Consider the following 25,181-nt stretch of genomic DNA (forward strand, 5'->3'; position numbering starts at 1 on the left):
TTGAACCTTATGTATTTCACACAGTACAATATTCATCTTTGCTCTATTCTCAAGAAACAGAGAAGAGACATTGATATTTGAGCTAAGCAAGGATGCACACATGTTTTCTAATTAATGTCTTAATAATTAAGTACATGTGGCAAACCCAGATGACCTATGTGACTGGACTATGTGTCACTTGCTTTCAGCACTAGATTAACTAATAATTTATTTATTTATTTATTCTTTCTCTTTCTTTACTTTAAATGTACCTATTATTTAGAAGCTCAAAAGTCTTTCACTTTCATAATATTCGTTCCTCATCATACTATTTAAATCATTCACCTACTCTTCAGCCCACTGTCTTCATGCACTTGACCCACCAGATTGCTTCTCAGAGATGCCCAGTAGTCCTTACCTTCAGGGATGCTTGTCAACACATTATTCATCATTCAAGGCTCAAGAAAAAAATCAACACATTCAAGAATTCTCCATAAGAACTCCATTATTTCCTTTTCTCTCAGATAACCATGGTTACAGAGTACCTTGGGGTTGAATTATTTATATAGAAATCTCTGTTTTATTTGCTATAAGGCTATGTAGGATAGATATCTGATTATTATGATTCTTTGCAAACATTAGTCTAAAGAAGTTTGGTTTCCAAAATATACAAAGATTCATTATTTCAGAATCCCTGCCACCAGAGAAGATTATAGCCTTCACTCAAGCCATGTGTCATCAAAGACCGAGGAGAGGATGTATTCATAGTGCCTAAGTATCCTTTTAATTAAATCAATAAACTTTATGAGATTTGTGGTAGAAACTGGTATGATATAGAATTTTAAATCTCCTAGATATTTTCCTCTCTTTGTTCTTCTGTAGCTTATATAATTTTACTTGGTTTTCACAATATTTATTAAGTACGTTCTTTGACAATCTCATACATGTATATAATACATTCTGACCACATTTATTCCCACATCCCCTTCCCATTCTAATCAAATTCCTTCTTCCCTACAAGCTCCCCTCCCAAGTTCTTGTTTTTGTATCGTGATCCACTGATACGTGTACTGTACATCATCTATATACACTTGGAGGTAGAGCTGTCCACTTGGGAGGATGGGGATTCACTATTGGCTATACCAATGATGACAATGAGGGCCCCATTATATACTGTCAACTAATACTTCCCTCAGCACTGGTAAGGCCCCAAGAGCCCCTTTCTCATTTATGAGTTACACGGATAGCTTCTGTCTTCTTTTTCTTTGAAAAGTTCATATGTGTAACCATATCCCCTCACTGCCCACCTCCATCTTCTTCATGTCCCAACGCAACTCCCTTTCAAATTTATTTCCTATCTCTCTTTTAAAAATAAATCAATGAGTGAAGTTAGTTCCACTGATATTCACTTGGGTGGGGAGGCTCTCCCTGGGGCATGAGTAACCTACCAGTGACCATACCCAAAAGAAAAGTGACTCTCCCTGTTCCTGAAGTCATCATACTTTAATAGCTTCTCCTTCAGCTGTGGCACCTCAGTAGTCTCTCCTCTATCCATGTTGTAGCTTTGTCTTCTTCTTATGCAGGTAACCACACTGCTGGGAGTTCATGCCATGCCATGTCTTGAAGTCTCTTCTGTTTGGAGTATTTCACTTTAAAGAAATGACGGAACTCTTTTGTGGTTTTGTGCAGTGGACTGAGCGGGAAATTGTTTTGTTTTAGTTAGGAAAGTTCACAACTGAAAGGAATATTGTAGTGTCTTTCTGACTTTGACGGGGAAAAGGAAAAAATATTTTTTACTGTAGGGGAAACAATTCAACTAGGAGAAACTGTTTTCAAGGGACCTAAGTTGGAGTTTAAGGGTTAAACAGATTAGACTATGGTGGGAGAATTTAATTGCTCACAGCTCTTCAGAGAACCCAGATTGCGGTGACATTCCAAAGACTTGCATCTTCAGAAACTGTGAAAGATACCATTTTGTGTTAACCATGCTGGTGTCACGGTGGTCAATCAAAATTGTCTATGGATCTGAATGGAGATTCACAGTCAAGGAGGACAAGGAGTCCGGGCTAAGGAAGAAACAAGTCTTGAGTAAGCATGGTGTTTAAAACATTTGATGCCCCGCTTCCATTTACAGATCATAGCCATTAAATATTTATTGGTCATTCCGTGGAGGCTGACTTTGGGCTGCCCTGAAAGAAGATATTCAGGTCTTAAAAGATGATCTAAAATTATCTTGTAAATTCAGGCTGGAATGCTCTATTATTTGTCAAAGTTTATTTTTTTTTTAATTGTGGCAGATTTATTTTCAAGTATAAATGACCAAATTCTGATTTCAGTTGCCTTCCTCACACTAAGGCAGACTGTTGAAACATCCATTAGTTTTAAGTCTAGGTTTTTTTTAAAAAACAAAACAAAACAACAACAACAACAACAAAAACAGAAGACAGAAACTTAACCAAGACTATAAAGTTTGATAACTTTGACATTTGAAAAGTAAATATTATATCTTTCTTAGTTCTAAAGTTTGTCCAAAGTGCTCTCCGTGCTAGGAAGAAGAGTGTTGCAATGACTGAGAAATGTGAGCTTGTCCTTCACCTCACAGCATTTGTGTATATAAAGGTGGGTAAGCATGAGTCCGTGAGCGAGTGTGTGTTTAGCCAGTAGCAAAGGAGATCCTCATCTGCTACCTCAAGTGCAGTCTATAGTAGCAGACTGTAGCATCTAATTAGCATACTGCATTGCCTCTGCAGGATGAGCTGCACAGTAGATCGCTTAACCACAAAAACACCGCTGAGCTGTAGCCAGTAGCTCAATTCCATAATTGTTTTCTGAAGTTCTAATCCCATAAGATACACTAGAATTGCAATTCAATTCCGATAATTTAAGTTCTCCCACACACCTCTCACTGAGGCAAACCTGTTGCCAATGTAGCGTATTGTTTAATATGAGAAGAGATACCTGAAGTGCTAACTCACAAGAGTCCTAATTGCCTTTTAAATTCCTATTCTTTGTTATTAGACTTCAAATTATAAGCTAAAAAAAGCGATCAGGCAGATCTATTAGCATTTTTCAGTATGATTTGATTTGAGTTTTAATTAGAGTAAGTGTGTGCTGTGATTTGCCTTTTCCTCTGATTTTCTTTACCATGTTTTTTTTTTTTTCTTAACCATGCTTGGGCAAATCATATGTTCCTTTTCTCTTTGACAGAATATTCTCACATTAGTTATGTCACTTTGAGAGGTAATTTCTTAATTCAATTATGTCTATGCATTCTCATTGGACATTAAAGAAGAACAGTTATCAGGAGTAGGTGGAAAATATACAAGAATGGCAATGCTAACTTTGATAATTTTTCAGGTTTATTTTTATAGATCTGAAGTAGTAGTTTGGCTTAAAAGGCAAGGCTGTGAGGGACCTCTTTTCCCTGGTGGGCTGTTCAATAACTGTTCTTTTCCAGCAAAGAGAATCGACATTGCAACAGTAGTGCATAAGGGCATCTGAATTCCCTTCTACAGCAGGAATGCTACTCAGTGCCTGGCGGCTGAGGTTTTGCCACACAGTCCATGGCATATTTCTAGAATCAGGCAGCTGCATTCCTTCTCTCTCTGTCCTGGGCCACATATTGCTGGATGAGATCATTCTGTAAACAGGATTATGGAACACCAACAGGGCCCAACCACATTCCAAATGCTAATCTGGATGACAGGCTGTGATGAGTACAGTGGCATTTTCAGTGTGGGTCACTTTTGTCCCTAAATCACAAGCTGCCTTTGGAAACATAAGAGACTGAAAGAAATGCCAGCAAAGCCTTTCCCTCTCAGGATCTTGCATCATGGTGGTTTGAAGGAAAGACTTCATCACCTGCTTCCCATTGTCCTCTCATGGTGCCCCAGGGGTGGATTTGGCTTCCATCCAGAGCTTCCCAAGACCCAGTATAGAAGGCTTCTCAGCCACTATTAGCTTAGGTCTCTCAAGTTAGTTTGAAGACATCGTCAGGACTGATACTGGATCTCCCAAAAGACAATGAGTCAAAGATAGGGAAGGTACATGAAATTTCCCTGGTGTTTATTTAATATTTGTCAGGACACATACAGGTCAGTGTATACATACATATAAACAGAGACATTCTCAGTTGATTTGATATATCATTCAAATTTGGGATGAGATATAGAAATGAAGAAAGCAAAAGAGGCTTTTGTTATGTAAAAGATGGAGGAAGGTCATACTGATTTCAAAGCCCGAAATGGCAAAGAGTCAAATTGAAATGTGGAAACGTATAAAAGCCATCATATTGGACATGGTGAGGTAGGGGAAAGAATTTGAATTGGTGAACAGAACAAAGCTCTTTGAAGATGCTTGAAAATGTGGTTTATATTCTCAGCATCATAAACAATTGGAAAACAGAATGCTTTCTTTTTTACTGGGTGTTTTATTCAAGAATGAACAAAATATTGAACTATTACTTGGTGGCATTCATGACTAATATTAACCACTGTTTGGTCAACTTCTACTGGACATCGTCTTAGAAAGTTCCAGTAGATGTTCTGATTATTGGAATCTTATGTTCATTTATATATCTACCAGATTTGTGTTAGGTTGTGAATGTCCTTGACACTCGCAGTGACTTTCCCAAGGTTGTTCATGCTTCTGATAGAACTCCACCTTTTCAGTGCAACATGGCACTATAGATCTTGTTTGCCAGAGAGAAGCTGTCAACTAGTTTATTGAGCACACGTTGTCAAAACAAAATTACTGTTTTCACTGGAAAACTTCTGAGGTATGAGGCATTATACTAGGATACAAGGAAGAAGAAAGATAACAGATAACATATATCATTTGAATGAAGTCAATGTCAAGTGGAAACATGACCCCTTTGTCTTACTTGTGAAAAGACAGCTTGTGATAGGAATTGGTTTTATGGTCTTTTATGGGGTTCAGGGTAGTAAAATAAACATGTGCATATCTTGGAGGGTAATTATCTGCTTGCACTGATGATGCGGTTTATGGAATAGATGGTAATACAGTTTCAGACATCAAAGTATAAGAGTCAAAATTCAAGAGTATTAGAAATTTAAAAATATTTCATGACATTTGTTGTGTGTATGTGTATGTGTGAACATATGTATGTCACTGTGTATGTGTGAAGTTCAGAGGACCACTTGTAGAAGGAAGTTCTCTCCTTCCACCATATGGGTCAGTCTATAGAACTCTAACCATCAGGCTTGATAGCAAGAGCTCCTGCCTGTTGAGCCATCCCACTGGTCTAAGAACATTAATTCTTTAAGAGAATGGGCAGACAGTTGTACTGCACTGGAACATGAGGCTATCATCTGACATTCAAGTGAGAAAGTTAGTAGAGAAACAGTGTAGACTCACTGCAGGTTCCAGTTAGATCCATTGTTCAAAGTTGGGGTGCCCAGATTATGGATTAGAATATCTTTTCATCCTCTTCCTTTTCAATGACAGCATCAAACTTCAAAGAGGTAACTAGGAGGCATTAAGACAAATATGGATAATAAAAACAGTTAAGCATTTTGCTATATCTCCTTGGTGACACTATGTATCGTAGGAAAAGAGCTGGAAAGTGGTATCTGAGCTAGAAATTTTAGTCTTTAATCAATTTGAAAATACCAAGTGTGTTATTATATACTTGAGGTAGTTTTTTCACCCACCAAAAAAAAAAAGGATAGGTAGTAAAATCACTCATCTAACTTATCTTAAAATGCTACCCTTTAAGTGTTAAGAGTGGTATTTCCTATCTTCTGTGCTCTTATCCTTAGCTCTACCACTATTCTATTAGTGGTCAATTGTGGTTGTTGGGTGAAAACAATGCTATCCAATTTCTGAGGTTAGGTCACACAGGACAATTTTGATTCCACCATTAATTTGAGATAATTGCCTGGAGGAAATTCACCACTCTTAGGGGAAGCCCAAGACATCTAGAGAGGCAATATAGGTGTTCCAGCTGGCATTCCTGGCTGAGGTTTCATTGGAGAGCCATGTGTTTGAGAAAACCTTCAGATGACTCAGCAGCCACCTCCATCTGTAGAGGCTGCATGGAAACCCAGAACAAGACTTTCACACTGAGCCTGGTTTCTCTGCCACACAAGGTGAAACCAAATGATCAGAGTTATTTTAAATCAGTCAGATTTTCAATTAGGTTGTATGAAGCAATAGGTAACTCGAAAATTTCCTGCAAACAGCAAAAAGTTATTATTATGCATTCAAAGGAAAAAATTGTGGTACTTTTAGAGTTCCATCATACCAACACAAGCTGACTTAAAAGAAAATGTGAACTATTAACAGAGCTCATACTTTTGAGAAAAATTCATAAACAACAGTATTAAATGAGGTTCAACAGCATCCTATAGGATTAACACGAGAAATTATGTTATTTGGATATTATTGAACACACATCTTGTATTTGCTTTTAGAATAGACAAGGTGACCTTGCACATCATTCCTACCTTTAGCTTCTATCATTCTCTCTTCCTTGTGTGGGCGTTCAGTTTGCTGAAAAAGCCAGATTTTAGAACAGCTTTCTTTCAGAAACGATGTTTTTAAAGTTAAGGGGGAAAAAATTTGCACACTGCAGAAGTGGCAGCTATAAAAATAGATGTAAAAATAAATTGAAAATTCATAACAATTGTGCTGTAAAAGATGTGTTGAAACTGAATTACAAAGTAAAATGAACAAAGTGGGCTTTTGATTAAATGAGTAAGCCAGAGTATTTACAGTATGAAAATATGTTGGAAATGACTAGGATAGCATAAAATAAAGAAGAAAGTATTGTGTGTGGAAGTCTAAGCTGGAACTGGCATAAATGAAGGCTTTCAGAAAGTATGATTTTTTTTTTAATATGGCAGGGGTCAGACAACTGTTAGTTCCAGATTCCTACCATAAAGAATAGTAAATGCTGTGCTTAAAATTAGAGGAAAAAAATGGTAAACGACAATGTGTTAAAAAGTTTTGCATCGGTGGAAAGACACTAAGGTAGAAAACTGAAGGATTTGGATGGGTTCTGTAGGCTGAAAGCAAATCATCCCCTCTTGCTGCACCCACCCCCGCTGTCCTCAGGACCAGAAGCATCAACACCATCCGTTGGAAAGAGTGGAAGTGACTCTGAGTCCTCACGTGCATCTGCACAGTTGGCAGCAGTAAGAAATCATCACTTTCTAAGGAGAAGCCGAAGACCTTAGCTGGACTGGAGATTCAGTAAGTAGAAGCGTTTGCTGGAGTTCTATGATTTCGCTGCTGTTGTTGTTGTTACTCACTTACAATCCACTCAGTTTGATGATGGATACAGAGATCTAAAGTCCATAAATGGCTGTTACCCAACTGAGGAGACGGGATTTTTTTTTTTAAACATTGAGAAAGAGACAAAAATTGACCACATTACTGAATCCTGGAAAAGTTCACACAGTGGAAGTGGAAATAATGCAATGAGTGCTGCATTTGAATTATTGGTAAGAATTGGATTAACAGAAAGTGATACTTGACCAGCTTCTTCCTAAACTCCCTAGTATATAACGAACACTGAAGAATAGTTAAAGAAGTTGAGCAAGCAAGGTAGACTAATTGAAAAAGGAAGCCAAAGACCCTAACAATGAATAGTGAGCCCATCTGGAAGTAGAAGGGTTAGGTTGGATGTCAGGGTAACCAGATCAAGAAGGCCTGGAAGGGAAATAGGGCATTCATCTTCCGTGGCAGAAAAATGGAAATCAATAAAGCTGGCTGGTACTCAGGAGAGATCGCTTTGACCACACAGTGTGAGATGGAATGGAAAGGAAGTTGAGGGAGGCAACATCAATTTCAATTCCTCTCTGCCTGAGCAGCATTGTTTGAATGTTTGTTCTTAGCATGCAGCAGAGCCAAAGCAACTTCAACGAAGAGGTGTGCTGTGGAAAATGGAAAATTCCAAGAATAGTTGAACCCACAGGTGAAACTGGCATGGTAGAATCTGTGTGGGTAGAGAATGCTAAGATAGTCAAGAGTCTGCTTCCATCGAGACTTTTGGGGAATAACTTTTACAAGAGGAATAGAAAATCCAGTCTTAGATAAAAGGATGGACCACAAGAAAATATACCATCAACACTTTAGGTTGTAATAGCAATAAAGAAGCATGTCTACTTGTCAATACATGATGGTGGTAATTTTGTATAATACTTTCATGTGGATTGAAGAGGAAGGATGGAGACTCATGGGACCCAGGAAGTTCCTGAAACTAATAAGATCCACAACGCTCCTCCCCAAAGTTATGAAAACTGTGAGCAACTACTTGAGGAAGGAGTTTGTCCTATCTGTCAAGCTACCTACAGTTGCCTTGCCAGCTCTTCTGTGATGGGATTTTCAGGTCTTCAACCCTGCATGTGGTGATCTTTTTAATGAGAAAATTGCCTCAGACATTCTGATCCTCTAAGTAAGCCCTTATCCATACCCCTGCAATAACGGAGCAAACTCTTTGATTCACCAAGTTGGAATGTAGTAAAGTTGTCTCTTTTGTCTGTCGTGGATTCTCTTGTGGGGTGAGTAGACATTTATATCACAACCCCCAGAAAAAGTGTTTGCCAATGTTTACCCATACATATATCTTTGCTAAAGACAAGAAGGATATAAGCAGAAAAAAACCCTTGGTAGAGTCCTGCACTGAAAATTATCCAGCTCTGCTAAACTACTGAAGCGTGTTGTGAATGAGAGCTTTCACCTCCCGAAATCACTGGGAGAGGAGAAAGGTTGAGTTCTGGGCCTGAAGACAGACTGTTTGAATTTGGATAGTACTCTCTAGACAGTGGATTCATCTATTTTATTTAAAGGTTCTTTGCCTCCATTTTTTCTCGGAAGACAGGAGCAAACCAAACCAATTTTATATAGGATTGTTATGAGAATTGAACACTTTTAACTGAAGGAACACTCTTAACTGATTGAACACACTTAACTACTTCTGAATTGACAGAACAATACTTGCCCAATAAATATCAACCACTGTCGTTATATTGACGTTGTCTTTGTCAATCATCCTTACTGAAGGCAATCCGGTTGTTTCTATTGCTTGTTCTACAATATAAAGTCAGAGAGAGGGAGACAGAAAGAGAGAGCGAGGCAGGAAAGGGGAGAGAGAGAGAGAGAGAGAGAGAGAGAGAGAGAGAGAGAGAGAGAGCTAGCAGTGTCTTGCTTTATGTGACCCAGTGAATTGTTTGGTGACATTCAGAAACTACTCTCTTCTCAGATCTTCTTGATGAAGGCCATAGTTTTATTTTTCCAGTAGAAAGCTAAAATATACACTCACCGAATTGGACAGATCAGAATCATAAATAAATTAGTTGCATTTGGCTTTTCCTATCTGAGAAACCTGAGATATAATTTTCCTTCCAGTCTAAGAGGACATCTAAAAAGTTCCAGACCAAACAATGACAGCATTCTGTCTGTATCAGAAAGTACAATAAATCATGGGGAGAAAAGGACAATGCCTGACAGGAAGCTGGGGATATTGTTTTGATTTTTCTAGTTCTTCTCTGTGTAACAGCCACTAGTGTTTTGAAGTGGACCTTGTTATTTGAAAAACTCTCCATCTTATACTTCCAAAGTTTGAGATGAAAATTTTGGGAAATAGTAATGAAGAGAATTGGCTGTGGTTGAAAGTCTATGTGTATTTGTTTACACATGAATTCCCCACCTTAAATAACAAGTTTGCCTCCCCCGAGAATTAAGTATAAACCTAATAATGAAGATCACCAAATCCTCAGGGTATTATTTGTATACAGCATTGGTTCTCAACCTTCCTAATGCTGTGACTCTTTAACACAGTTCCTCAAGTTGTGGTGTCCCCAACCATAACATTATGTTGTTGCTACTTCATAACTGTAATTTTGCTACTGTTATGAGTTGCAATGTAAGTATGTGATAGGTAGAATGTCTGACATGTGACCCACAGGGTCATGACCCACAGGTTGAGGATCCCTATAGCAAGCATATTAAATAGTTACAAAAAGGAATACTTGCCTGTAACTCAATAGCACACATGCAATGCAGTTGTGATAAGATTCCCTAATTTTAAGGACGTTTTAAAAAACCTGAGCTTTCCTGGGTTAAATTTCTTGTTCTAAGTCTTACAGATAATAAAGGAAGAAATGGGAATAGACACCCCGTTAAGCTTTCTTCATTCCCACCTCTCCACCAAAACCCTATCCTTGGTGGATATTCTTTAAGACTATTTGTTCAAAATAATTAAAAACTTAATAATAAAAAGTGTAATCAGAGTTCTTGGGGACTCCTCCTTCATGTGAGTGACTTAAAGGAAGGTCAGAAAAAACTCATTCTGTTGCCGTCCTTTGAGCTGCCTGGATACCAGTCAGTGCCCTGTGTTTTATGCACTTCTAGTTCCATAATATCTTCGGGAACTCAGTGTTTTGTGTGGGATGTCCCGTTTTCTTGGCTTTCCCTTGATACAGTGTTCCCTCTGTTTTGACACCACAATGTTCTTGGTATACTATTAATATAAAATGAAATGACTTCTCTGTAAAAGATTCTGAAAACATTATATGGCCAGTATACCAAGGCTATTAGTAATAGTCTTAAAGGGAAAGTAAATGCCCAGGGGCAAAAACAGAAGGTGATCTCAGATATAAGCCTTTCTGAGAAGCAGCAACAACATTATAATCACTCCTTAAAGCTAAATTGTGTGTGATGCTGTCCAGAAAATTTCTTTCCTAGATGCATTGTTTATTTACTGATGTTTGAAGTTATAAAAAGATACTCCATTGAACTATGGGAAATTCTTTTGAAATGGACAAAACTAGATTGTTTAGAACCTCTCTTCAGGGTACAGTTGAGAAAAAGATGATATATAGATACAGTTGTCTCTTTTCTCCCCATCTCATGAGCCCCTGCATTAAATGACACATAATAAGAAAAAGGAGAGATTTCCAATAGTTTGAGTAACTCATAGTTTTCAGCCTCAATAGTGTTACATTACATAAATACATGCTTGATTTTCTGTACTTTGCTTTTTTTGTTAGCATGTAGTACTTGTATAAATAATGGGTTTCATTGTGGCACTTTCCTGTACATATACTATCACGTGTTCTGCTCATATATTCACCTTAGTTTCCCCTTCTTTCTTCCTTCCTAATTTCCACTTACTCTTGCCAAATAGTCCTTTTTATGTTCTCTTGTCTTTTTTTTTTTTAAATCTAGATTTGACAAACTGGAGAAACTATGTGATATTCCTCTGCCTGAGTCTGACACAGTTTGCTTAGCACAACAATCGAAACTCCATTTCCACTCATTCTCCTGCAAATGTCAGGGCTTCATTATTCACAGCAGAATGCAATTGTGTATACGTGCCACCTATTCTTTAATCAGCTTTTTGTTGGTTGACACCCAGGCTGGTTCTTCAGCTTGATTATTGTGACCAGTAGCAATAAAATAAAAGCACAAGTGTTCCTGTGGTGTACTGGCTTAGTTTACCATAGACATGCATATGTGTGTGTCGGGGGGGGGGGGGAGAGAGAAAGAGAGAGGGAGAGAATTTATAGGAGCAATGAGGACATGTTCATTCCCAAAAATGGTAGAAGCGCCTCATATAGGAGTTCTACTTTTAATGTTTTGAGGAGCATCCATGCTCTTTCTACAGTCTCAACACCAGTTTGCATGTCTTAGGGTTTCTCTACATCCTTATTAGAATGTGTTGTCATTATTTTTTTCCTGATGACAATGTGTCTTTGAGACGGAATCTCAAAGCAGTTTTAATTTTACATTTCCTTGCTTTGGGAATTCTCTTTCCAATTCATGTGTCCATGAATGAAGATCATCTACCATTCCACGGGATGCTGTTTCTTTCTGCTGTTACTTCCGCTGCTGCAGAACCAGATACTGACACTTGTCATAATTTTCTTACCTACCTGAGTCCTGTTCAGACAGTCCTTTCTATACGTGGATAATCAGTTTCTCCAGCACCTTTTGTTATAGGGGCTAGTATGCTTACAGTACCCTTGTCAAGAAGCAATGCAAGTTTCCTTCTTGTTCTCAGTTCTCTTCCTCGGGTGCTCATGTCTACTTCTCTGTCAGTCCTGTGCTGATTTGCCTCTAAAGCTCTGTATTACAACTTGAAATCCTATTTTGAGATAACCCCAGCATTACTCTCTGTTTAGTATTCAGAGCCTTTGTGTTCCCAGATGAGTTCTAGAAAGTTTTTCCAACTTAATGAAGAACATCATTAGAATTTTGAAGAAGGGCGCACAGCATCTGTAGATCACTGCCAACACCACAGTCATGTTCATTATATCAGATGTGCTGATCAGTGGATGCAGGAGGACTTTCAATCTCCTACAGCCTTTGTCAGTCTTTAAAAATATTTCATTTTTTCCTTTTATTTGAATGAGATCATGAATGCAGTTCTTCACTATCACAAATTACTCAGTTGAGTTTCTTGCATTTGGAAAAATTGCAGGTGTCAGTGCATCTAGAACGTAATGATGAGCCCTACCGTGAGAAAACCACTTTTAATTAATTACGTGTCTTGAGTCATGTCCTATGACAATTGCAAGGATTTGGTGATACTCTCTTGGCAGGAGATATGTTTACTAGTCAAATAATTTTTATTCATAGAAGCAGCTGCAAAATTCAGTCTTTTAATGCATGTATATACTGGTATTTCAAATAAAATTCCAATAGATTTGTAATAAAGCATGATCCAAGACATTTGAATAATTAAAAATTACAGTCTGTTTGCATGCCATCAAACCAGACTCTCTGAATGTGGCTGACAAGGAGGGGCTGACTGAAAAGCCATTGGGATTTGTTTCTACTCCATGTACTGGTTTTTTGGGACCCTAGTCTTTTTGGATGCAAAGCTTCCTAGGCCTGGATGTAGCTGGGAGGGCCTTGGACTTCCCATAGGGCAGGGTTCCCTACCCTCTCTTAAGAAGGAAGGAGGGGGGGGGTGAGGGAGTAGGAGGGGAATGGGAGGAGGGGAGGACGTGTAAATTTTTGAATGAAAAAAATTAAAAAAATACAATTTGTAATTTTCTGATTACAAAGCAAGTATGTTAGAAATTAAAAACAATCTATGAAACTAAGGAACATTCATTCATTTGGAGATTAAGAATCATTTAAATGTAGGGTTTAAAGAAAAAATAACAATAGATTGTTGTGGGATTTCCATATGTATGCTGTGAATGCAATTGGTTAATAAAGAAAGCTTGAGTCTATGGCAGAGTGGAGCAGAGGTAGGCAAGGAAGACAAAACTGAATGCTGGGAGAAAGAAGGGCCGAGTAAGAGAGAAGCCATATACCCCGGCCGGAGCCAGACAGAAGTTTAACCTGTAAGGAACAGCCATGTGGTGAAACACGGATTAATAGAAATGGGTTAAATTAATATGTAAGAGTTAGCCAATAAGAAGCTAGAGCTAATGGGCCAAGCAGCAATTTAATTAATACAATTTCTGTGTGATTATTTCAGGGGTCTGGACAACCGGGAAATGAACAAGCAGCCAAGTTGGCCTCCTTCAACAATAGATTACGCAATATTTTAAATTGAATTAGAAGAAATATACACACAATTTGCTACTGGATCAATATGTTGTTGCGGACTTTTGACAAAGTTTTAAAATATATTTATTATGAATAATATGAGTGCATCTATAGTGCAATAGTTAAGTAAAATGAATTAGTGTATGCATTAATTGATACATATTGAGGACATAAAATAATCCTCTAGGTAATTTATAATAGTAAAATAGATTATCTGACCAATAAACCCCTCCTTCATTCTACTCTTCTTTTTGGGGTTGAACATTTTAAAGCTTTTATATATGAGTTAAATTAAGCAGGATTTGTCTTTCTTGCCTAGCTTGCTTCACTTGTCCTTTGGGTTCATCCATGGTGTCACAAATAAAGAGTATTCCCTCCATTTTCAAACCAAATAATATTCTATTCTATAGAAATATATATATTAGTATATTCATTTAGTGATCAGTATAAGTTGGTTCTATGTTTTGGTTATTGAATTGCTGCATACAATAACTTGGGAGTACATAAATTTCTCTTCAGCATTTTAACTATTGTTCTTTATTATATGCCCAGTGGTAGAATTTATGATACTTGATCATTTTTATCTTGAACTTTTTATAGAACCTCCATGTGGTTTCTTGTAAGGAATGTTTTACATTTTCATTCCCATATGAGTTTCCTTTTCTCCACATCTTCACAAGCATCATTTGTTTCCTCTTATTTTTCTCTATATTAGCCATATTATCGGCTATGAATTGTATGATAGTTAATAATGCTTGCCAACTTGACAGGGTCTAGAACCATATAGGGCACAAGCCTCTAGGTGGGAATGTGCAGGGTTATCTAGATTAGGTTAATTGAGGTAGAAAAACCAAGCTTAATTGTTGGTGGCCTATCCCATGGGCTGGAGCCTCAGACTGTTTGAAAAGGAAAATCCTAGTTAAGCGCCAGCATTTATTCCTTTCTGCTCTATGCAGACACAACCTAACTAATTACCTCCTATTCCTGCTACCATGTTTTCTCGACCATGATGGAATATATTCTTGCAGATTATAAGCCAGAATAAACCATTCCTTCCTTAAAATTCTCCTTGTTATGTATTTTGCTATGGAGTGAGAAAAACAACTAAAACAAAATGACACCTGGTTATCGTGTCAATTTTTACTTCTCTCTCTCAGACCAAAAGAACCCAAACTAGATCCTATTAAAAGTTTGCTATAACTTGCCCAAAGAGGCACTAGAAAACATGACCTAAATAATTCCTTCACAAATATTTCTAAATCGGCAAAAGAAACTCCCCTCAACTAAAGATCCAAAACAAAATGGCTTTATCAGTGAGTTTTTCCAATTACTAAAAAAGAAATAACTAATTTTATATATACTCTCTCATCAGGTTTTCTTTTATGTATCAAAACTTACATTTTTTGAAAATAACAGGACATTATTGCTAAAACAAAGTATAAATAATTTTATAAACCCATCATGGATAACAGTAGTTCTATAAAAATGGTTAAAGAGTTATGTTAAATGGTTAAAAGAGTATAAAAGGAGCAATATTTATTATTAAATTGTGTTAATCCTGAGAATTGATGAAAACCAATCAGTGTAATAGTCCATATTAAAACAGCAGAGAATGGAAATTTTATTATAGTTACAGATGCAGGAAAATAGTTGCCAACATTCAGATATCATTAGCTCACAATCATAGTTTTAGAAATGACAGAAAAATGTTCTTGAAGTTGGAGTAAGAGTATCTATATAAGGTAATAAATTGGGAACATCAGTGACATATTTTGAGGTAAAATCAAAAATTCCACTATTGTCAATTCGTTTTATCTTGGAAATGAGAAAGGGATAAAACAACCATAGAAAGGCAAAACCAAACCAAAAGAACAAATAAACACATAGGCATATCTATGTTATAAAATCAGGAGGGAAAGGCTATGTTTTTTTTACTGATTTTTATTGAGCTCTGCATTTTTCTCTGCTTCCCTCTCTACCTCCCCCATCCCCTTCAGCCCTCTCCCAAGGTCCCCATTCTCCCGATTTACTCAAGAGATCTTGTCTTTTTCTACTACCCATGTAGATTAAATCCATGCTTATAAGTGATTTTTAAACACAAATCAAAGAAAACCAGCCCACACATCAGAGAACCTAGACAAAAATGAGGACTCTAAGGGAAAGGCTATTTTAAAATAAATATGTAATTTTAAAAGAAAAACTAGGATTGTACTTATAGACGCCTTCCCAGTTTTGACAAGCATTACAAAATTGTTAAGTGAACAATATTAAATATTTATATATTATCAACTCTTGTGGGATATTACTTTAATTTTGTACATATGTGTTGCATTTATTTCTGCTGCCTTTGTTAACTTTGTAAAAATGTGTTGCATTTCTTTATGCTTCATTTGTTTAGTTATGTAAAGATTCATTGCATTTGTTTCACCCTGCCTGCCTAAGACATCTGATTGATCTAATAAAGAACTGAATGGCCAATAGTTAGGCAGAGAGAGGGATAGGCGGTGTTGGTGGGTCAAGAGAATAAGAAGGGGAGTAATATAAGCTACAAAGGAAGGAGATGAGAACAAGGGACAAAAAGAAGATGCCCGGGTCCAGAAACCAGGCAACCTCCAGCCAGTCAGACACTGGCAAATAGGAAAGAAAGATATACAGAAAGACAAAGGTAAAAAGTCCTGAGACAAAAGATAGGTAATGAGAATCAGATTAATTTAAGGTAAAAGAGGTAGCCAGAAGTGAGCCTAATCTATGTATGCTGAGCATTCATAACTAATAAGAAGTCTCCATGTCAGGGTTTAACAGCTGGTTTGCAGCCCTAAAGAGAAAGTCTGCTATGAACAACAAATATTGGGGACTTGAAGTTCTAAAATATACTGTTTATTAATAAAAGTATCTAGAACTACTAATGAAATTAAGAATAGACACCATGAAGCAGGAGAAAGAACTCAGTGGGTTAAGAACATTTTCTGCTTTTGCAGGACACCTGGATTCAGTTCCCAAAAGCCCTATTAGTTACTGTCTGTAACTCCAGGTTCAAGAGATCTAGCACCCTTTCCTGGCCACCATGAGCACTAGGCACACATGATACATACATATACATGCAAAAAAAACCACTCATAACATAAAAATGAATAGATCTTTAAAAAGGAGAGATGCCCAATACTTTCTGATGGGGTTTGTATACATTTAGTAGAAAAAAATTTAAATTTTATGACATATGACAATGTATACCAAGTACTTAAATCAAGACAATACTGTAAAGGGCCCAGTTCTCCCGATATTGATTTATAGATCCAGTGTAATCTCAATTCCAAACCCTTGATATATCTGCTTGGAACAAGGTAAGGGGATCTAATTTTATATTGAAATGTTGGCTGTGGGAATTAACATAGCCAATGAAGAACAATCAAGTGTGAGGAAAGGTTATCTTATTATAAAAATATAATTTGAGGCAGATTTGCCATGAAGTTTATAGGACAATTGAAGGACTCTTAATACTGTGTTTCTATCATTACATGTCTTTGCAAAATATGTTAAGGAAGATCATTTTGTCATAGTCAGTTAAGACTCAGTTATTGCTAAATTTACTCCCATCATTTAACCACTATGCTGGCAGACAGGAGAGCTGTGGGCATTTGAGGAATTCAAGTGAGGAGAAGTTGAGTTGAGGTGACATTTTTTTTTGCTACTTCCTGGTTGCACACATATGGGTCCTAGACATTTTTATATTTAGCTGCCGCTAGCCTAAAGTTGTAAGAATGGCTTCCAGGAATACTTCTGAGTCCACTATGCTGATTCACCCAGAGCTAGTGCCTGAACAAGTAGGAGCAGAGGTTACACTGATACCTGGCAACAGGGAGGTGTGAGCAGTGAAGAAAGAGATGTATGAAAAGAGACAGCAAAATTTTCTCTGGGAAGTAGGAGAAATACTCTTCTCCAGGGAAGAGCACACTCGTTCATTATCTAATACTAAATGATCAGCCCTGCAAACATACATTCAAGAAACATATTGCATTTATTATTATATTGAATGATACATTTAGCTTATATTTAGAAATATGTATGTATATACATATATGTGTAAGCAACAATTAATGAAAAAGGATGTAAATTTGAGAGAAAGCAAGGTGTATATGGGAATATTTGAAAGAAAGGGAGCAATGATGTAATCGCAATATAATCTTTTAAAAAAGATTTACTAATTCCATTCTTGATGAAAAGGGAATTTTATTTCTAGAATTACCCTTCTTTTAAATAAATGTAATATTCAACAATATTGCTCTGTGGGAACTTCCTAGTCATTAGATATGTAAAATATCAAGGAGAGAGTGCGTTTCTCCTGATGCTTAAGTTAAAATGGAGGTACTCTTCTCTTAGAAATATGCTTGACCCCTCAGGGTTCAAGAAATGTCATGGAAGGCAAGCAGAGAGAGTGTAAGAGCCAGAGGAGGTGGAGGACAGCAGAATATCAAGTTCCTCTAATGAGTGTCAGGGGAGGTAACTTGTTTGTTTCCCAGCTGCTCAGCCCCAAAATAATCACACAGAAACTCTATTATTTAAAACACTGCTTGTCCCATTAGCCCTAGCTTCTTATAGGTTAACTCTTGCATATTAATTTAACCAATTTCTTGTAATCTGTGTATCGCCACAAGTCTGTGGCTTACTGGGTAAAGTTTTGGCGTCTGTGTCCAGCAAAGCTCCATGGCTTCTCTCTGGCTCTGCTCTTCTTTTTACCATGAGGCTTGTGGCTTACTGGCAAGGTTCCAGTATTTGTCCCTGACTGCAGTTCCATGACTTTTCTCTGATTCTGCCTTCTTCCTCCCAGCATTCAGTGTAGTTTGCCCTGCCTCGCTCTGTTCTTTTGCCCTATCACAGGCCAAGGCAGTTTCTTTATTAATCAATGGTATTCACAGCATACAAAGGGGAATCCCACATCAAATGAGTGCTTCTCAACCTTCCAAATGTTATAACCCTTTATTACAAAACCTCATATTATGCTGATCCCAACTATAAAATAATGTCTTTACTACCTCATAATTGTAATTTTGCTACTATAATGAATCATAACACAAATATTTGATATCCAGGATATCTGATATACAACCTCAAAAGGATTACAATGCTCAGACTGAGAACTGCTGCTCTAAATCAACTGAGCGAAGCTCTTATGAACTCACAGAGAGAGAAGCAGCAAGCACAAGGTTTACACAGATCCGCACTAGACCCTCTGCCTATATTTTATGTAAGAGGCCACTTGTTTGTTCCCAGCTGCTCAGTCCCGAAATAATCACACAGAAACTGTATTAATTAAATCACTGCTTGGCCTGTTAGCTCTACCTTCTTATTGGCTAGCGCTTACATCTTAATTTAACCCATTTCTATTCATCTGTGTATGGTCACGTGGCTGTGGCTTACCGGCAAGGTTCCGTCCTGTGGGTGTCTCTGGCAGGGCTACATGGCTTCTCCTTGATTCTGCCTACTCTCTGTATATATATTTTCCAACCTGGCTATATTCTGTTTTAAGTCATTAGCCAAAAGTAGCTTCTTTATTCATTAACCAATAAAGGTAACACATATACAAAAGGACTTCCCATACCAAGTTATAGCTTTCATTTTAGTGTTTTTATGGAACTCTTGAGTGTGTAAATGAGTGGATCTCTGATTCTTGTACCTTCTCTTGGATTGTTTTCTTATGTTGGTTTGTTTGTTTGTCCAACTTTGTTGTGATGGTCTTTGTTTTATCTTATCATATCTTATTTTGTTGGTTTTGCTGTTATTAGAAGCCTGCCTTAGAAGCCTGTTCTTCTTCTAAAGAGAGATAAAAACAGAGTAGACTAAAAGAAGAGGAGAACTGGGTAGGAAATAGGAGGAGGAAAGGGAAGGAAAATCACAGTCAGGCTATATTATATGAGAAAAGAATCTGTTGTCAATAAAATAAGAAATATAAAGCAAAATAAGAAATATTATTGACAATCAGTGTTCACAATGTGATCACTATTCATTTTTAATAGAAACCATATAAAGGGAAATTATGAGAAGTCTTATGTTTTCAAAGTACAGATTTATGACAATATAACAATAGCTCACTTATAAAATGTTTGCTTGTATATTTTTCTAATTTGATAAATAATCCAAATTATCCACCTTCTTAACACTGATAATTAGAAAATCTAAGTAAATCCTTTCTAAAAACAAGCTCTTTTCTATTGGAAAGGTTCAGTTTTATTTTCTTTACCTTACACCATTTATAGTATAATAAATAGGTATATCACAGACTAAAATGTGAAAAGATTTTAATAAAAACTGAAGATTTCATTCATAACATAGGATAATATGTTTTTTACAGTTGAGAATGATTTTAAATACATTACAGTTGCGTTAGTCATGAGGGACATAAAAATTAAAATTGCATGCAGACACCATTCACACTTAGCATATTGACAAAGTTTAGGAAGGCTCATGCTCTGAGGACTGCTGAGAACACGGCAGTTCCCAATGCTGGGAGAAGTCGGTAGGAATGCAAACTAGCATAGCAATTTTGGAAACCCATATGGAGGCTCCTCAAAAAAATTAAAAATAGAACCACCATATGATCTAACAACCCCAGAACTGGGTCTAGAGTTAAAGGAAACAAAATCAGTATGTTGAGAAAGGGCTGGCGAGATGGCTCTATGGACAAAGGCACTTGCTGCTAAGCCTCATGACCTGAGTTCATATGACTGAGAGAACCGAGTGCTACAATCTGTCTTCTGGCCTCCAAACATACATTGTAGCATGAAAATCCTCCCACCATACACATATGTACAAGAGACATGCATACAAAATTAATACATAAATTTAATTTTTAAAACTTACTGTTATTTTAATATTTTATTTTATTAGTTTCTTGAGAATTTCATACATGTATCAATGTATTTTAAACATATTCACCCCTACTCATCCACATAACTTCTTCTAGATACACGACCTCCTTTAAACCACATTCTAACCTCATATACTCTTTGAGAGAAAAGAGAACAAGAATAGAAAACTTAAGAAGAGTTTGTACCGCCTATGCACTCGTGGATATGTAGCCATTCACCGGATTATGGTCAACCTAAAAGGGGCCACATGTTTGAAGAAAACTGCCTGACCTTCCTCAGAAATAAAAAGTGTTATTAGATTCTAGTCATGGGTGATGGCTGGTGATCCCCTCCCCCACCCTGGAATATTAACCAGCTCTATATTATATAAGTAACGCCAGCTGTTGTCCTGTCATTTCCAGAAGAGATGGTGTTTCATTCTGATCCTTCCTGACCTTTGCTCTGGTTCTTAGCCTCTTCTTCGTGTGTGTGTGTGTGTGTGTGTGTGTGTGTGTGTGTGTGTGTGTGTGTGTCTGCGCAAACTCCATATACCATTCATATTCTCTGCACTTTGACCAGTTGTAAATTCCTGTATCAAACACTGTCCTCTATGCACAGAACTTTCTCTGATGAAGGCTCAGAGCTGCATTAATCTATTCACATACAAATACAAGCTTCGAGTGTATTCTGGTACAATATAACACCAATTATGTTAACCTCCAGGGTCTACAGATTTCACAATCATTGGTTCTTGATTTACAGTACCTGGCAAACATAAGAATAGATCTTCTTGTAGATTAAGCCTTAAAGATAATCAAAGTGTTGTTATCACTATAACATCTGTGCCACTATTATACCCATGTGCCTATCTTGCTTTGCTAATTGTTGACTCAAGGATTCAGAGCTGGATAGGACTAACTTATGACTTCTTTCTGTCCCCAAGCATTATGCATAGCATTTTCAAATCAATGAAAGCCAATGAGCAAGCACTGTCTTGATTTCTTCATGTCTTATGAGCAAAATGTGTAATATCTTCATCAACAGAATCTTACCATCAAATTTGTGTAGGGTTCTAATAGTAGTGAGGAAAGTGTTTCTCATCAGGAGTAGGAAAGGAAGAAAAAGGACAATAGATAATTTTTTGGATGCTGCTATTATCTTGTATTCTTAGATATAAGTAAACAGAAATTTCTGCTTGCTTTAACATTTTGTAAGTTGTTAATTTACTCAAGTAGTCTTAATTATGTTTATTCAGTGTCTCCATAAAATTTACTTTTTAATACATGATAGGTAAAATTAAACTTAACTAAAAATAAATGCTTATTAAGGGAAAGATACCAGATACAGTGAAAGAAATAAGTTTCTTTTAGTGAATTTTTAATAGAACCTTGCACTTTAAGATGACTGCTTAGTTTCTTGAGGCCAAACCTAGATGTATTTGATCACCTACAGTTCTCATTGCTGAGGTGTCTCTGCCTTGACAATGGGTTGCCTATCACTGCAAAACAAATGAGTAGACCGTATATATTCTTAAAGAAACCCAAATTCTGATGTTCAGAATTCAGTTTCTTCACTTAGAATTTGGGCAAGTAATTAAGAAAAAAAAATGAAAAGCCACAAATTCAGTATTCAGTAAAATAGAAAGTACTTTAAATAATAAAGATAACATCTAAATATTCATTACATTTGCTTAATAATTCAGAATTACATAAAATATAAAGCACTTCAACTATATTCTAACTTTCCCTGAATGTACAATCAAGCTGAATGAAACAGCGTAATGACACATATCACTAATGCCAGAACGTGGAAAGCAGAAACAGGTGGATCAGTCTGAGGCCAGCCTAGACTGCATAGTGAGTTCTAGACCAGCTGGGGCTACATATAGAAAGACCCTGCCTCCCAAATAAATATATAACGTTGAATGAAGGAATATATATATATAGTTTTATTTAATATATATAATTATATGTTTATATTTTATATAATATATAGTTTTATTTAATCTATATATAATTTTATTAATATCTATTTAATTTTATATAATATATAGTTCATATTTATTATTGGACTCTTCATTCACAAACCATGGTCTCATTGCATACCGGTCTTACAGCTTCTTCTGAAAGAATCCTTTCTGAAAGGTTTTATTTCACAATGAACTCCAAACACTGTAATATAGAAATTTTTTAAGAAGATAAATAACATAGGCATTTTCTAAACTTTCATCTGTTTGTCTTATTTTTTAGACTGTTTCGAAATCTGTTGTCAAGGGTGACACCATGATGGCCTTAAATTCCTGACAATCTTCCTGCCTCAGCTCCCCCAAATCTGTAATTACAGAAAAGACCTACCAGAGTTAGAACTGACAACCTGATATAAGGACAAACATTTTCAAAATCCAGTTGAACTATGATTACTTATAGCCTAAGACGGACTCCCTGATGTAGTACTGGAGGCTTTGTGTATGTGCATTTAAAAAAATTAATTTTTGTTTGCTTCCCTTCAACTCCTTTGAGAATTCATAACTTGTCTGGAAAAGGAAGCTAATTTAAATTCTTTAAGATGAAATTTAAATCTTGAATTACATTCATGCAGTTCAGTACTTACTGACAAGGAGGAAAATGTCTTAAAAATGATGCTAATTGACTAGATTTTTTTAATGTCCTCTTTTTTTTTTCTTACTGTTTCTATTGAGCTATACATTTTTTTCTCTCCCCTCCCCTTCAGCCCTCTCAAGTGACACCCTTGTTCCCAATTTACTCAGGAGAACTTGTCTTTTTCTTTTTCCTATGTAGTTTCATGCATGTCTCTCTTAGGGTCCTGTTTGTTGTCTGGGTTCTCTGGGATTGTGAATTTTAGGCAGTTTTTCTTTGCTTTGTGTCTAAAAGCCACTTATGAGTGACTATACATTGTATTTGTCTTTCTGGGTCTGGGTTACCTCACTCAATATGTTTTTTTCTAGATCCATTCGTTTGCCTTCAAATTTCAATATGTCGTTTTTTTACTGCTGAGTTAAATTTTCTTTATCCATTCTTTGGTTGAGATACATCTAGGCTGTTTCCAGATTGTGGTTATTAAGAACAATGCTGCTATGAACATAGTTGAGCACATGTCTTTCTCCTTTCCCCTGTAGATTATATCTATGTATGTCTCTTTTAGAATCCTCATTATTGTCTAGGTTTTCTGGGATTGTGAATTGTAGGTTGGTTTTCTTTGTTTTATGTTTAAAACCACTTATGAGTGAGTACATATGATAATTCTCTTTCTGGTTATGGGTTTCCTCACTGAAAATGATGTTTTCTAGCTCCATCCATTTGCCTGTAAATTTCAAGCTGTTGTAGTTCTTTTCTGCTATGTAGTACTCCATTTTGTAAATGTACCACATTTTCTTTATCCATTCTTTGTTTGAGGGACATTTAGGTTGTTTTCAGGTTTTGGTTATGACAAACAATGCGGCTATAAATATAGTTGAGCACATGTCCTTATGGCACTTTTGAGCATTTTTTTGGATATGTACCCAAAAGTGGTATTGCTGGGTCTTGAGGAAGGTTGTTTCCTAATTTTCTGAGAAATCACCATACTGGTATCCAAAGGGACTGTACCAGATTGTACTCCCACCAGCAATGCAGGAGTGTTCCCTTTACCCCACAACTCTCCAGCATAAGTTGTCATCAGTGTTTTCGATCCTGGTCATTCTTATAGGTGTAAGATGAAATCTCAGAGTTGTTTTTATTTGTGTTTCTCTGATGACTAAGGATGCTGAGCATTTCCTTAAGTGTCTTTCAGCAATTTTAAATTCATCTGATGAGAGTTCTCTATTAGGTCTGTACCCCATTTTTTATTGGATTATTTGTTCTTTTGATGACAAATTTCTCAAGTTCTATGAATATTTTGGAGATCAGCCGTCTGTCTGAAGTGGGATTGATTAAGATCTTTTCCCAATCTGTAGACTACCATTTTGTCTTGTTGACCATATCCTTTGCTTTACAGAAGCTTCTCAGTTCCAGGAGGTCCCATTTATTAATTATTGCTCTAGTGTTTGTACTACTGGTGTTATATTTAGCAAGTGGTATTTTATGTCAATGTATTCAATTGTACTTCCCACTTTCTCTTCTATAATGTTCAGTGTGGTTGGTTTTATGTTGAGATCTTTGATCCATTTGGACTTGAGTTTTGTGAATGGCAATAGATATGGATCTATTCTCATTTTTCTATATATTGCTATTCAGTTATGCCAGCACAATTTGTTGAATATGCTTTCTTTCTTCCATTTTATATTTTTAGCTTCTTCATCAAAATCAGCTCAATTCTGAACTTCTATACCCCATAATGGCACTCTCATATATAAAAGAAACACTACTAAAGCTTAAATCACATATTAAACTCCACATTACAATAGTGGGAGACTTCAACACCCCATTCTCACCACTGGAGAGGCCTGCCAGACAGAAACTTAACAAGGAAATAGGGGAACTAACAGATGTTATGACTCAAATGGGCTTAACAGTCATCTATAGATCATTTCATCCAAATATAAAAAAAACATACCTTCTTTTCAGCACCTCTGGAACCTTCTCATAAACTGACTACATACTCAGTAAAAAAGAAAACCTCAATAGTTACTAAAAAATTGGAATAACCCCATGTATCTTATCAGATCACCATGGCTTAAAGTTAGAATTCAATAGTAACACTAATTTCAGAAAACCCACAAACACATAGAAATTAAACAATGTTCACCTGAATCACCAATGGGTCAAGGAAGAAATAAAGAAGGAAACTGATGACTTTCTAAAATTCAACAAGAATAACCACAGAACATACTCA

Source organism: Myodes glareolus, chromosome 18 (genome assembly GCF_982192425.1).
Source record: "Myodes glareolus chromosome 18, mMyoGla1.1, whole genome shotgun sequence".
NCBI lineage: Eukaryota > Metazoa > Chordata > Mammalia > Rodentia > Cricetidae > Myodes > Myodes glareolus.